At 35.6% G+C, this 14,372-nt stretch overlaps 1 protein-coding gene across 6 annotated transcripts in view; it reads right to left on the bottom strand.

Annotated features, from left to right (window-relative positions):
- The window catches only part of CCDC85A (coiled-coil domain containing 85A), a 234,701-nt gene that overhangs the window by 35,897 nt on the left and 184,432 nt on the right, over nt 1-14,372 (bottom strand). The window lies entirely within an intron of this gene.

Genomic DNA, 14,372 nt, shown 5'->3' with positions numbered 1-14,372 from the left:
GAACTTACAGGCCATGAGGATGAGTCTTAGTTATCTGTCAATTTTCAAAAGCTTCAACCCACAATTACTTGCCATACTGCGATAGTTACATTTTCCTTTCTTTTATTATTTCTTTATTTTCACCTTATTTCTCCTTCCCAATAGTGTTACTGTAGTTAAAATATTAGCAGAAGCAAGAAGCATATTGAGAATAATACTTATTTCATATTCAAATGCCTTATTCCTATCATCGAGTAATGTCAAAGATAATTCTACACTATCAATATATATCATGCTACTTTTAAAAACTCCAATGAGAATTGTACTTTCTATCAATAAACTAACAACATTTATTAAATGATTACCATTTGCCATACCCTGGGCTAATTGCTGAGGATACTAGGAAAAAAGTAAAACAGTTACTGCCTTTGAGGCCCTTACGTTCTGATGGATGTGACAATAAGTACCTCCATAGATACATTATATAAAAATACTATATATATATATATATATATATATATATATATATATATATATATATATATATATATATATATATATATATATGGTATCTTTAAAGAGAAAGGTATTAGCTGCTGAAGAAATTGGGAAAGGCCCTTCTTCAGAAGGTGGGGCTTCAGCTGAGTCTTGAAGGATGCCAAGGATTCTAAAATATAGAGGTAAAGAGAGAGAACATCCTTGGCACGGACTTGTGTTATGAGGCTCAATGAGATAATGGATGTAAAGAACTTTGAAAGACTTAAAGTGCTGAAAAATGTCATTGCTGTTGTTATTAGCCTATAGTCATCAGACCCATGGTCTGATGATGACTTCATTCCCTGAGGTCAAGTAATGTTTATAGAGTAATACAGGAGTATGCTGGTAAATGGCTAACAACCTGGCCCTCCAAGAAAATTCAAAATGTATGCACAAACATTAAATTTAATTTGCTTTACTAAAACTTTCCTAAGTCTAAACAATCAAGCCCTGTTTTGTGATAATTGCCAGTTTCTGAGGTGCAAATGCATAAAAATTTAACAATCTCTTAGCTGGTTAGAGCTAACTCTATCTAGCATACCCATTCTTTATGAAGCAAGTAAGTGCCTATGCAGGAACAAAAAGTAGGCCAATACAGATGCAGGAGAATAATGTGAAAGGGAAAACTTAGGAATGGGCAGGTAGTGGAGAATTAAATATCCCAAAAGACTCAATGCACTTGTTAGTTATTAAAAGTTAAAAATTCTGGAGGCAATAGTGAGGAATGGTCAGGCCTATACTTTCAGAAAAATCACTTTGGCTATGGTGTTGAGGATGGAATGGAGTGCGGGGATAGACTGGAAGCAGAAAGTCAAATTAAAAAGCTGTTACAAACCAATGAAATACATAAACCATTGGTTAATATGAAAGAAGAAAACCAAATTACTAGTATCAAATATAAAAAAGAGATGCACCACCAATGAAGATGAAATTAAAGCAATTAGGAGGTGTTATTTAGCCCAATTACATGCCAACATAACTAACAATCTAAGTAAAATGGATGAATATTTACAAAAAATGTAAACTACCCAGAGTAACAGAAGAGGAAATAGAATACTTAAATAACTCTATAACACATATACACACAGAGAAGCAACTATTTGTGGTGAATTGACTTGAGTCAGCTATGTTTTAGAAATGGATTGGTTTTCTCCCTTGAACACTGTTTTTATGCATCACAAATATATTTGACATACACACACACACACACGTGTGTATATATCTTTTATTACCCTTTTAATGTTCCACAGTACTTTCTCAAATGAATTATTTCTGATCTGCCTTAAGCCTCTCTTTTTTAATGGGTTACTTTCTCTTTAGGGGGTGAGAGAGAGGGGAAGGGAGAGTTACCTAATGCTAAATGTGTGATCGCATGAACCTATGATCTTAAGAATGAAACCCAGAAAACTGCACATATTTATTGCGAGACAAAATCACGACTTTGGATATAAGTCAGAAGTATTTAAAGGTTAATTAACTAAGATTTCGATATCTGGATTTTCTCTACATTGTCTCATCTCACTTCCACTTTATATTTCACAGGGTCTTCAAAAAAGTTCCTTTATGGAAATTTGACATCTTCATTAGGCTTCATTTCTGCCTCACTTGATCACTTGATTATTAATATAGCCTGTATCATTCAAGCCCAAAGGTCACTGTTGGTATTGCTTCCGATTTTTAATCAACTCCATTGTATGATTCAGTTAACAATTTTAGCTCTTTCCTTTTACATATGAGAAAACTTCAAATTACACAGGCATACATATATTGGCTTAAATTGCCCCTTGTATTTAGCCCATATTAATTTGTGAGAAGATATTAGGTTGTAAATGTCGTTGCTACTAGGTAGTCGTTTTTTCCTACTTTACATTTGGTTGATAGAACCAATTTTCAATTATTCAGAGGCATGGTAGCAATTGAGCATTTCAACAAACCATTAACATTTCCACCTAGATTGATAAAATCACAGACTGTGAGTTGTAAGGGACCTCAGAAATCATTTAATGCAACCATCTCATTTGGAAGCTAAGGAAACTGAGGCCCCAAGAAGTTAAGTGATTTACTCAGTTTTACACAGGTAATAAAGTGGCAGAACTAAAGTTAAAGCTCTGCTTATTAGATGTATTTATTAATAATAACTCACATTTATAGGTCATTGCACAGTTTTCAAAGTGATTTCTCTGAAATAATCATTTTTAACATTTATTCTGACATGTTGGTTGAGTGGACCATTTGGTTTATTCTGACATGTTGGTTGAGTGGGCAATTTATGGAGGGGGGGGCCATAAAAAAGAACTACATGCGATGAGTGAGCATGAACTGTGAGCTTCACAACTGGAAAAATATTCATGTTGCCAATAACACAAGTCCATTGAAACATTCACAAATTTCAGTATAGGAAAGACTAGACTAACTAGATGGCCTTTCAATCAAAAAAGCTTTAAACTTAAAACAAACCAAACATCCTAATTCTAAGAAAAATCTGAGGCACAAAGATGGCAGTATTTGAAATAGAGAGAAAGCAAGGTTGTTCATTCTGGTACTTGGTATATATACATCTGGGAGGTGATGAAAGGAAGGAAGGAAGCTGGGAAATTTTTCCATGTCCTTCTAAGTCAAACTTTCGCAATATGGCTTATTTGTTTGCATGAAAGTGAATTCCCAAGTTACATATTTAGGATGCAGCCACAAAAACATATTCCAAACTAAAATACTTTGTGATTTTTCCCATCATTTTAGATTAGCCACGCTCCCATTACCCTGGAAACAAAGGGAAAGATACATTTTATCAACGTGACTGTGTGGCTTTATTTGGGAAGAAAATACACCCCATCAATTTGCAATAGTAGTTCTAATGTGTCTCTCCCCCTTTTCCTCCCTCTCTCTCCCTCTCATCCCCCTCTCTCTTTCTCTCCCTTTCTCTCTCTCTTTCTTTAAAGCTGAAAAGATCATTACAGATCACTTAGACCAACTCTTTGATTTTATCAATGAGGAAGCCAAGGCTTAGAGAGATCTATATGACTTCCATAAGATCACATAAACAATAATACATAGCAGAGCTGAAATTCTAAACCAAGTCATTTACCTTCATACTCAGTGCTCTTTCAACTACACCACACTGTTCTTGCTATTTGTTTCTGAACTGTAATCTTCAACAATTTTGTTTCTATAAAGCTCAGTTTGATTCTCTAAAAATAGTTACTACTTTTCTAAAGAATAACAAAAACCTGTTACATATATATATGTGCATATACATATTCAGTTATCAAACATTTTTTCTTTCTACCTCTCCAAATGGAAAATATAGAGACGTATAACTTGCAACAAAATGCAGAGTCAAGCAAAACAAAATGTGCATTTAGTCATTAGTCTATTACCTCTCTGTCAAGAGGTCGATAGCATTCTCCATTAGTGGTCTTTGGGAATCACGGTTGATAATTGTATTGTATTCTTAAGTCTCACACAGTTACTATTTTCTAAGATGCAAAATTAAATTCTTAAGATATTCCCAAGTTAATTCCCAAGTTTCACTCTTGATTTCTGCCTGGCAGTGCTGTCAGTATGAATTGCTGCTAATCGGGCTCCTAGTTTTCATTGTGCAAATTTTGCCAAAGAAAGGGGCAGAAGAATAATGGAATAGGCAGTTATGTTGGGCCAACACCATTCTACTATTTTTTGTGGCTACCTCAAGTCATAAAATGTCCTAATGATGTGATTTTACATTTAATTCAATTATTCATCATATTAATGTAGCAGAGTGCAGACAAGGACATGTAAGATGAGTAAGTCTTATTCAGCCAATAAGACTAATAATTGAGCCCTTTGTGATTTCCATTATTCTACAATGTTAAATATCAAATATTTCCTACCCATGTTTCTCTTTTTCTCCCTCATTCTCATAATTTTTCTCTAAAGTCCTACCTCTGCTTCTTTGATAATTCACTATGGAGAAAAGATTCTCAAAGGGTATGCCAATGGGATACAAGTTTTGGAAAGTTCTGACAAGATGGAAAAGCTTTCAATATGAGCTTGGTGACAGACTGTATGTCTGCTGTCTGAGGACTAGTCTACCTAAGCTTAGAAAAGTCTATCCCCAGTTTGGATACAAATGGATGAATTTTTCCACCCAGGCTATTCTTGAAGATCATCTACTAAGGAAGAGAAGGGTTGGGATTTGTGTTGGTGGAGGGAGTAATAAAGCCAACAAAATTATAGATCTTTATGATACTGAAGTATTCTTAATATTATAAACACTTTTAGCCTCAATCTGCTGCTCAGTTGTTTCAATCACATCTGACTCTTCATGACCCCATTTGGGGTTTTCTTGGCAAAGATATTGGTTTGCCATTAAGTGACTTGCCTAGGTTCACACAGCTAGTAAGTGTCTAAGACTGGATTTAAACTCAGGAAGAAGAGTCTTCCTGACTCCAGACCTAACACTCTATCCTGGCACACTGTGTCACCCAGCTGCCCCAGCCACAAAGTCTCAAATGAGTTCACCCTCAAAGGAATACAAAAATTATTCATAGGCATTTTTGAAGTCAAGTTTCCTTTGGTCTACAAATCATCCTAGATCAATATTTACTTCTCAAAATGTCTCCTTGACAGAGTATTTTTTTTCATTATTCCAGGATTCTATTATATGTCCTTTAATTTATTTTTTATTTCTAATCATTACTGAGGAAATCTGTCATTAACTGCCTCTTCTCCCTATCTCTTCATATCAAAACCCCTTAATCCCATCTTCTACTCTGCTTCTTTCCTTCAGTCTCTAACCCCTTTTAATGTTTCTTCTCTTTGCCAAACCAAACTCCTCTTTGATTCCATCCCTTCCCATCACTTCCAACAGATTTCCCCCTCAACTGCCATCCTTCTCTCTCTAAATTTCAGTCTCTCCCAATCTATCAGTTTCATCTCGACTGCCTTCAAACATGGCCAGTCTCCTCCTCCTAAGGGGAAAAAAACTCTATTAGGTCATACCCATCCCCTCAAGCTATTATACTATCTCTTTCATCACTTATTAAACTAGGAAACTAGGTGATGATGTGGACAGAGTGCTGGACCAGGAGTTAGGGAAATCCAAGTTCAAATGCTGTTTCAGGCAATAACTAGATGTATAACCCTAGGCAAATCATTTGACCTCTGTCTGCCTCAGTTTCCTCATCTTTAAAATGGGAATAATAATAGCACATACCTCCAAGTGTTCTTATGAAGAGGAAATGAGAACATATTTGTGAAGTGCTTGGAAAACTTAATGTACTGTATAAGTGCTAGGTAATTATTATTGTTATTAATATGTGCATGTATAAAGTACTAGGTAGTAGTAGTAGTATATCTCTAGATAGCATGGCATTGTGCCATGGTACATATGCCCCCCCATCATTAAAATCTATTACAAGGCCAAAGAGATTAGCCTAAATATCCATAGTGCAGAATGTGGCATTCTACTGGATGAGGAGCCTCTGAGTTAGCCAGGCACTGCAGATGGACAATCAACAAATTAACCTGAATTAGCTAGGAAGATATGACTGAGACAAAATATATTTGGAAAATTACACAGTAATTTCAATAATCCCAAATTACTCACTGTCATTAAAGTCCATTTCAAAAATACCAATATCATCACAGTAATGTCTTATGACTATGTCTCATGGAATGTGAAAACTCAGAAAAAACAAAATTATAAGTAATAGAATCTACAATGGATATATGAATGATTTTTAAAGTATTTATTGTGTTTACTATATGTGAAGCATTATGTTAAGTACTGTAGATACAAATGGAAAAGCAAAGACATTCACTGCCCTCAAAAACCTTACAAGTGGTAACCTGGTGGTAACCTGGGAGGGAAACTTTGATCTGGGAAGTTACAATAAAAAGACACACGATGGAAGTGAGTAGACAATGGAATGTTATCAAGGATGTCTTGCATGTAAGAAGGAAGAAGATAGAGACTGGCCTTACGATTTCATTGGGATGGAAAGAGTTCCTAGTAAGGGACGTCCCCTGACAATTCAGGTCAGCACCTTCTCTGCAACTTATACTCTTAGTGAACTGCCTAGAGTACTGCAAAGTCAAGTGTTTTGGCCAGGGTCACACAGCCAGCATGTTTCAGAGGCAGGACTCACCCCCAGATCTTCCTGTTCCCAAGGCCAATGATCTATCCTCTAATCTTGGTGTATTTAGGAAGTGGTGTAAATATAATCCAGAATGTGTGACTGGCTAAGGAAGTGGATAAACTTCATGACAAGAATGAGAAACAAAGAAAGGGACAGTCCACGTGTTCTGCTGATATACAGGGTGTCCCAAAAATCTTAGTGCAGCTTCTAATTGCACTGATTTTTGGGACTTCCTGGATATTTGTTTGTTTGTTTTTAACTCAGAAGTTTTCATAAGTTAGCGTGATCCTCTATAAACCATTCTTAAGACTTTAAGATTTTAAGAACTTCTAGCTTCAAAGGAACTTCTAGAGACTGCATTCTCTTACCATAACCAAGAATCCAGGGTCACTTAATGCCACGTGGAGGCACTGCAGTATACGTTGGTGGAGGATTTATTATGTCACTTTGATGGAGTTGTGACTTGATTGGTATGAATTCTTTCTCCACTTGTAGAAGCCACCAAAACCAATATACCACAGAAGAATACACAACCTCATCATCATAAGCATTAGATGACCCTGGATTCTTGTTGGCTATTCCAGCCACAGAGTCAGTCAGCAAGTATCTATTAAGCAGCCATTATGTGCCAGGCACTGTGCTAAACACTAAGTTCTGCCAACAGAATACAAACTCCAAAATTCCTATCAGGTTGGGAAATCTCAGAAGTCTCAACATAATCATAGACGTGCCGATAAGGACCATTCACACTAAGCCCAGAGAAGTCCATCTGCAAAAAATGGTTCACCAGATGATGAATTATTTTTGGCCACAACATCTCTTGAAACCATCTGCTAAAGCATAGAGGATTTTCAGTCTTCATTGGTGCAGGAAAATATTCAGATGGATGAAATCATGCTTCTACTGAAGTCGAATCATACTTCTACAACTTGTGTCGCTTGTGTAGTTCACACCAGCTCTCATTAAACCACTATTAAGATATGAATTAAAATAGTGTTCTGTGTGACCTTGGGCAAGACTTATCCTCTCTAGGCTTCAGCTTCGTTACTTATAAAATGAGGATTAGATGAACTCAAAGGTTTTCTTCTGATCTAAATATATGATCCTATGTTATCTCAAGCAGATAAATTAAGAGAAAATGGAAGTCAACTAGCAATGTTAAACTGGATGAGATCATTACCCCCAATACGGCACCAGCAATAGCTACGGCCTAATAAATTAAGAATATTTTTGCCATTGGAAGCCTCCATATCAGACCCAGTTTCTTCAACATAATTAGGGTTCCTATTCATGGAAAACTAATTTTGCAGAGTAGTAGATGAATAGTAATTTCCATGCAAATGGTACCAGAACAACACCATCTTGCTGTTAGCTTCCACAAAAGCCATTTTGTGGTTGTTCTCTGGGCACCACTTACTAATTTTTCTGAGTAATATCAACCTCAAGAAGACAGCTAAATATGTTCCTCTAGGAGATGAAAATATTTTCTAAACAGAAAAGGGGAAAAAGGATTAAAGGCACAATAGAGCTTAAAGAAAAATACTCAAAACCTTAGGAAATTCAAAGGAACAAATTAGAAGGACATGAGTAACATCTAAATGCCAGGTAATACTCTTCTTCTATGCCTCTCAGCAGCACATTAGATAACCTCTGCATAAGTACATTAGGCACGTCAGAGCCGGGATGCTGGACTTCTGCTGCGTTGCCATGGAAGTGGAAAGCTCAATTCCCTTAGCTCTTGTGTGCTCTCATCTACACTTCTGGCAACAGTGACAGGTCTTTTCCTTTGTTTAGAAACTGTTCTGGTAGCAGTTTCCATCACTTTCCCATTGTACTGAAAGGCAGTATTGTAAAGCTCCATTGTAACCAAATTATATGAAAGGGAGACATTTCATTTCCAGACCTAAAATTAGACTTTTACATATGTGCAAAAGCATTATAAAAATAGAACTACTTTCTGAAAGAGGGCACCCAGTGGTGCTCTGAAGGCTAAGCCTTTCATATATGTCAATTGAACTTATAGCACATGTACGTATTCATGATGGGAAAAAATTCAGAATATCCTTAGGAATCCTGGAAACTGGCTTAAGAATGTTTGTTCTTGAGAAGGGTCTCTAGAGGTAGACAATTTTGGGGGGATGGCCACAGAGAGAGAATGATGGCAAATTATGTTACCCATGCAGATGCCAAGGTCACTAAAAGAGCAGAACGTTTGATGGAAAAGAACGTATTTTCCAATAAAACATTAACAAGTGTGTTTAATAGACTTTGGAGCTGCAGACAATTGTATACTTCACTTCTCCAGTCAGAATGCCTTTGGGGTGCTACTAACTTCAACATCCATCAGCAGTGGAAATGAGAATAGGAACGAGATTTTTTTAACATAAAGAGGGAATCTCAATCTGCAGGTAAGATAACTATTAAAAAAAACCATGAATCAAAGTTCCCATTATAATTTCACTGCAAGGATATTGATTTGTTATTTTAAGCAATATAGTATAATTACAGATGAAAGTGTTGGTTAAGGGTGGATCCCAGTGAAAATTTAAACATGTGCGTACTTTTTCATTCATTCATGAACAAAATTAGCTTTAAACAGCTACATAATCCTGTTTAAAACAAATTTTCAGTATTGGTCATATAAACACAATTAGGATCAAGCCAAGACATTTGTTAGCATCTGGCAAAGTTTGAAACTCTGTGCTTTTCAGTATCTGAAAAGTATGCCCACTGGATTGAATGTAACTTAGGGGTCAAAGGATCAGAATGCGGAAGGGTGGCTGAAGATCAGTGAATTCAATACTCCCTTTTCACAGAAGAAGAAATGTAGACCTAGAGAGGTTAGGTAACCTAAGTCACACGATCACAGATTTGAAAGGGCCCCCATCTAGTCCACACCCCTCCCTTTTTATGGAGTAAGAAACTGAGGCATCTAGAGGTTAAGAGACTTATTCAGGGCTGCACTGATAGTAAGCTGCAGAGCCTGCATTCCAAACCAAGTCTTTTGAACATAAATCCCATGCTCTTTTTCACTATACAACACTGGCTTGACTTACCATAAATAAAGGGCTACAAATCATCAACAGAACAATTTTCTATAATCAAAACTGTGTTTATATGTGTTTATATATATATATATATGTATATATATATATATACACACACACACATAGTATGTATATGTATACATGTGTATATATGTGTGTTTATATGTATATATATATACACATATATATACACACTTATAAAATGGTTTTTCTTTGTGTGATCCCTTACCCATTATTTCCTAGACTGCTATCTGCCTTGACCATCCTCAGTCCAGTCCACATATGATATCCTCATTCAATATTTCTCTTACTATTCATCAATATTGTTAAGGTTAACTGTGAACCTGAATCTGTGGTCACAGAGTCATAGACTGCATAAATAAAAACAAGACACTAGGAAAGAAATTCCCTAACAACTGTAAGCGAATGCTATATTATTCTCTTTAGGACTATATATGCCTCTTTCCCTTAATTAACAGGATAATCTGTTTCAATGGATTCAAAAGTTCATTTCAAAAATATAACTTCTGTGTTGCGCTTACTTAGAGAGGCAATAGTCTTTCAGGGGGTCCATAAATCAGGTGTGCAATGAGTACCTATTCTATGTGTAGTATAGAGTAAATATGAGAGAATACTTTAAAAGAAAACATGGTAGGCTTGATCATTTTCATAACTACATATGCTTTATGAGTATTCATGTCTTCGGGCTGGTCCTTAAAAAGCATCTTTAACAATGGATTCTTTATAAAATAAAGATTCCCCATGCTACTTTGTATATGTACCTACAACTATATTCTTTGAAAATAACAAAACTTCCACATTTATAGATGTTTAAACTGAAAGAGACCTTAGTAATCATTTATTCAAATCATTTTATGGTATAGATGAAGAAATTGAGGCCTAGACAAACAAGGGACTTTCCCAAGGTCCCACAGCTGGTTAGAAATTGAGGTATACACAGGACTGGAAGTCTCCTGACTCTTAATTAGGTGAATTCTTTGCTATCCCCCCAAATATTTGTCTTTGCCTAAATCAAAAATATCAGAGTATACTTGTAATGTTAAATACTATAAGCCAGGTTGAAATTGTGGCTGAATAGTCCATGTAATTATGTCCTAAGGCTAAAGTTTAAGTTTTGAAAATGAGGAGTAAAGGGTTAGCCCGCGCTTGACAATCAACCAAATACTGCACGTCACCACTTCATGTCCCAACTACTACAATAGCCTGTTGGTTGGTACTCCTGCCACAAGTCTGTCCACATTCTAGTCTATTCTCCTTTCAGCTGTCAAAGTAATCTTCCTAAAGTGAAGGTCTGTCCCTATTCAATAAATCACAGTTCCAAAGTCCTTCATAAACTGCCTCCACACACTTTTCCCCATTTTCTTATTATCTAGTAACACTTGCCTCCTTGCTGTTCCTCAGACAAGACACTCCCAGCTGCGGACATTTTCACTGGCTGTCCCCAGTGCCGCAGTGTTCTCCCTCCTTGTCTCCACTTCCTGGCTTTCCTGGCTTCCTTCCAGTTCCAGCTACATCCCACCTTCCACAGGAAGCCTCACTTCATCCCTCTTAATTCCAGTTCTTTCCCTTTGTTGATAATTTCCAATGTATCCAGTAAATGCCTATTTGTACATTATTATTTGCATATTATTTCCCCCATTAGATTGTGAGTTCCTCAAGGGCAAGGAATGTCCTTTACATTTCTTTGTATCCTCCAACTTAGCACAGTGCCTGGTACATAGCAGGCACTTCATAAATGTTTATTGACCGACTTTCCTAACTTCCATTTAGGCCCTTCTCATCACTACCAGACACAACCAACTCACAGCTCAAATCCTTTTCTTTTTTGTTCTTTTTTGTTCTTTTTAGGCAGTTGGGGTTAAGTGACTTGCCCAGGGTCACACAACCAGTAAGTGCCAAGCGCTTGATCTGAGGTCGGATTTGAACTCAGGTCCTCCTGACTTCAGGGCCGGTGCTCTATCCACTGCGCCATCTAGCTGCCTCTTAGCTCACTTCCTTTTCTCCAGTATCTTCCTGGAGCCACCAAGAAAGATTACTTTCGTTCTGGAATATGGAAGAGTTCATAGGAGTATAAAAGGCAGGCCTTAATATCACCTCATATTTAGATATTATAATATGTAAATATGTCCACCCTTTCCCTAATGCCTATTTAAGCGTGAACTTATTGGGGGGGGAAACTGCTTTAGTATAATATGCATAATACTTTTTATCTCACAGCTATGTATCACTAAAAATAATAAACTATTAATATAAATAATATAAATATAAATAACAAACTATTAAAAACTCCAGTGATAGTTCTGTTCCTTTAGGAAGTTGCGTTCCTTAATTGAGCTGAAAAACTGACAAATAATCAGAACACAATCAAGAAAGATGCTCGTGTTACCAATTTTCAACTACAATCTCATGCTTTTTGTGGTTATTTAAAAGATAAATAAAAACTTATGAACTTGGGGAGAAAAAAAAGACATCTTAATCAAGACATTGTAAGTTTTTATACTTGAAAAATCAAGTGTTAAGACTGAATTATGCAAAAATGCTAGCTTGACCCATGGAATTTACCTTGCAAATAGGCTAAGGATGCAGGAAAGAATATCTTCCTGGGGACAATTCAGGGTGCTACTGCATCCCCTGTTGTTTACAATCATTGTTCCACGTACCTGATAATATTTAATGTGTATTTAAAACAAGATTTTTTTTCCTTTCCTCTTGGAAAACAATAAAATGACATTTTTTGTGTGTGTAATCACAATCCAAGTTTTATTTTCACAGTTACATAAGATTCCCTTTATATGATACCTACTCTAAGATAATGCACCATGATCTAGGATATTTATCTTTTCATCTCTTTTTTTTCTGACTCCTCTACCCCAAAGGCGAAGTAGGTTTAGGTTGAAACAGCATTATGGAAATATATCCATATTACGGAAATATGGAAAATTTTTTATGAGATGTATAGGATAAGAGCTTCAGCCTTCTTGTGTTACCAAGATGACTCTCACTCAGTCTGATAGAAACAAATAGATTCGTGCTATGAGACGCATTGGCACTAACTGATTTTACCAAGTGCCCCTCAAATGGCACCTTATTTCTTCCCCATCCCTCTTTTTAGCTCCCTTTTATATATTGTCTTCCCCATTAGAATGTAAGCTCCTCAAGGGCAGGGACTCTTTTTGCTTTATTTATATTCCCAGAGTTTAGTAGAATTGCTAAAACAGAGTAAGAGCTTAATAAATGCTTTATCTAATCTAATCTAATTATAAATAAATATGGTATCCTCAATTAAGAATGACCCAACTGAGCTCTACAAATTTTGGATTGTACCAGATCTACAAATTTCCTGGATAGAATACACATCTGTCACCATATGTTCAAGCTTTGGGAGTTTCCTTTACAGTGACATCTGTTAAGAGCAGATCCTCTATCATAATATTTTGAGATAAAATCAGTACTTTATACCCTTCTCTCATAAGATGGAAATGCATTTCAAAAGCAAGTGATTGGAGCTATCTAACTCTTTGAGGTAATCATATTATAGTTCCTTTCCTAATGTAAAAAATACTTGGAAAAGATGAAGGACTGATACACACACACACACACACACACACACACACACACACACACACACACCCAACACCCTCATGAACACTTTGGGTACAGATGAAGTCAATTGATTTTTATTTAGGATATTTAGTACACATTTTGCTCACTTTCATTTAATTATTTCTTAGAATGAATATGGTAACTATGGTTTAAAGCCTTCCTCCACTATTCCTAAATGAAAAGAGAGATATTTTAATTGTTAATGTGAGCCTCATTTCACATTATAAAAATTTAGGTTTCACTCCTTTCACTTCTCCATTAATCTGAAAAAAAGTATGAAAATAGGACCGTGAACACATATACTAAACCATAATTGAGACACCTTTTACACAAGGGAAAAATATATATATATATATATATATATATATATATATATATACATATATATATATATATATATATATATATATATATATATATATATATTATTCTTGGATAGCCACAACATTGTCACACAATGAAGTCTGGATGAAAGGAGAAATGTAAGGGGTGGGGAAGGGGGGAAGAGCACAGAAAGGAATAGCAGAAAGGAAAGAAAAATATATTTTGAAAAAATTTCTTGGTACAAATGAGATTTGACATAAAAGTAGAGGAAAGTGAGGAATCATTTCATTTTGTTTCATTATCAGCATCCAGATGGCTGACTGGCAGAAAAGAAGGGGAAATAATCTTATGTACATGATGAGAATGGGAAAAAAATAGTTAAAAACTGACTAGCATAAAAAGACTTAAAAATGTGTTTTTCAAGAGATCTTTTGTATCAATAGTAAAAGCTTTTTTTGATTATAACCAATTCTATGCTATAAACAATCTTTATTTGGACTATTATTTATCACCAGAATATGAAGAATAATTATCTGCTACTTGCCTAAGAAAACTTTTTTTTTAATTGGTATAAATTTCTTGCTGCAGGAATGCAAAGACATTTTGCCTATTTTTGGTCTTCAACCAAATACCAACCCAACATTTTCACATACCACCCCCTAACAGAAACCAAGAACATTCCTATCAAGTTACTGACACTTAAAACATAAAATTGACAGAAATTTAACATGGACTTGAATAT

This window comes from Phascolarctos cinereus, unplaced genomic scaffold, assembly GCF_003287225.1.
Source record: "Phascolarctos cinereus isolate Bilbo 61053 unplaced genomic scaffold, phaCin_HiC Scaffold_2;HRSCAF=192, whole genome shotgun sequence".
NCBI lineage: Eukaryota > Metazoa > Chordata > Mammalia > Diprotodontia > Phascolarctidae > Phascolarctos > Phascolarctos cinereus.
The sequence above is the reverse complement of the archived record's forward strand: the minus strand, read 5'-3'. Positions and strand labels throughout refer to the sequence as shown.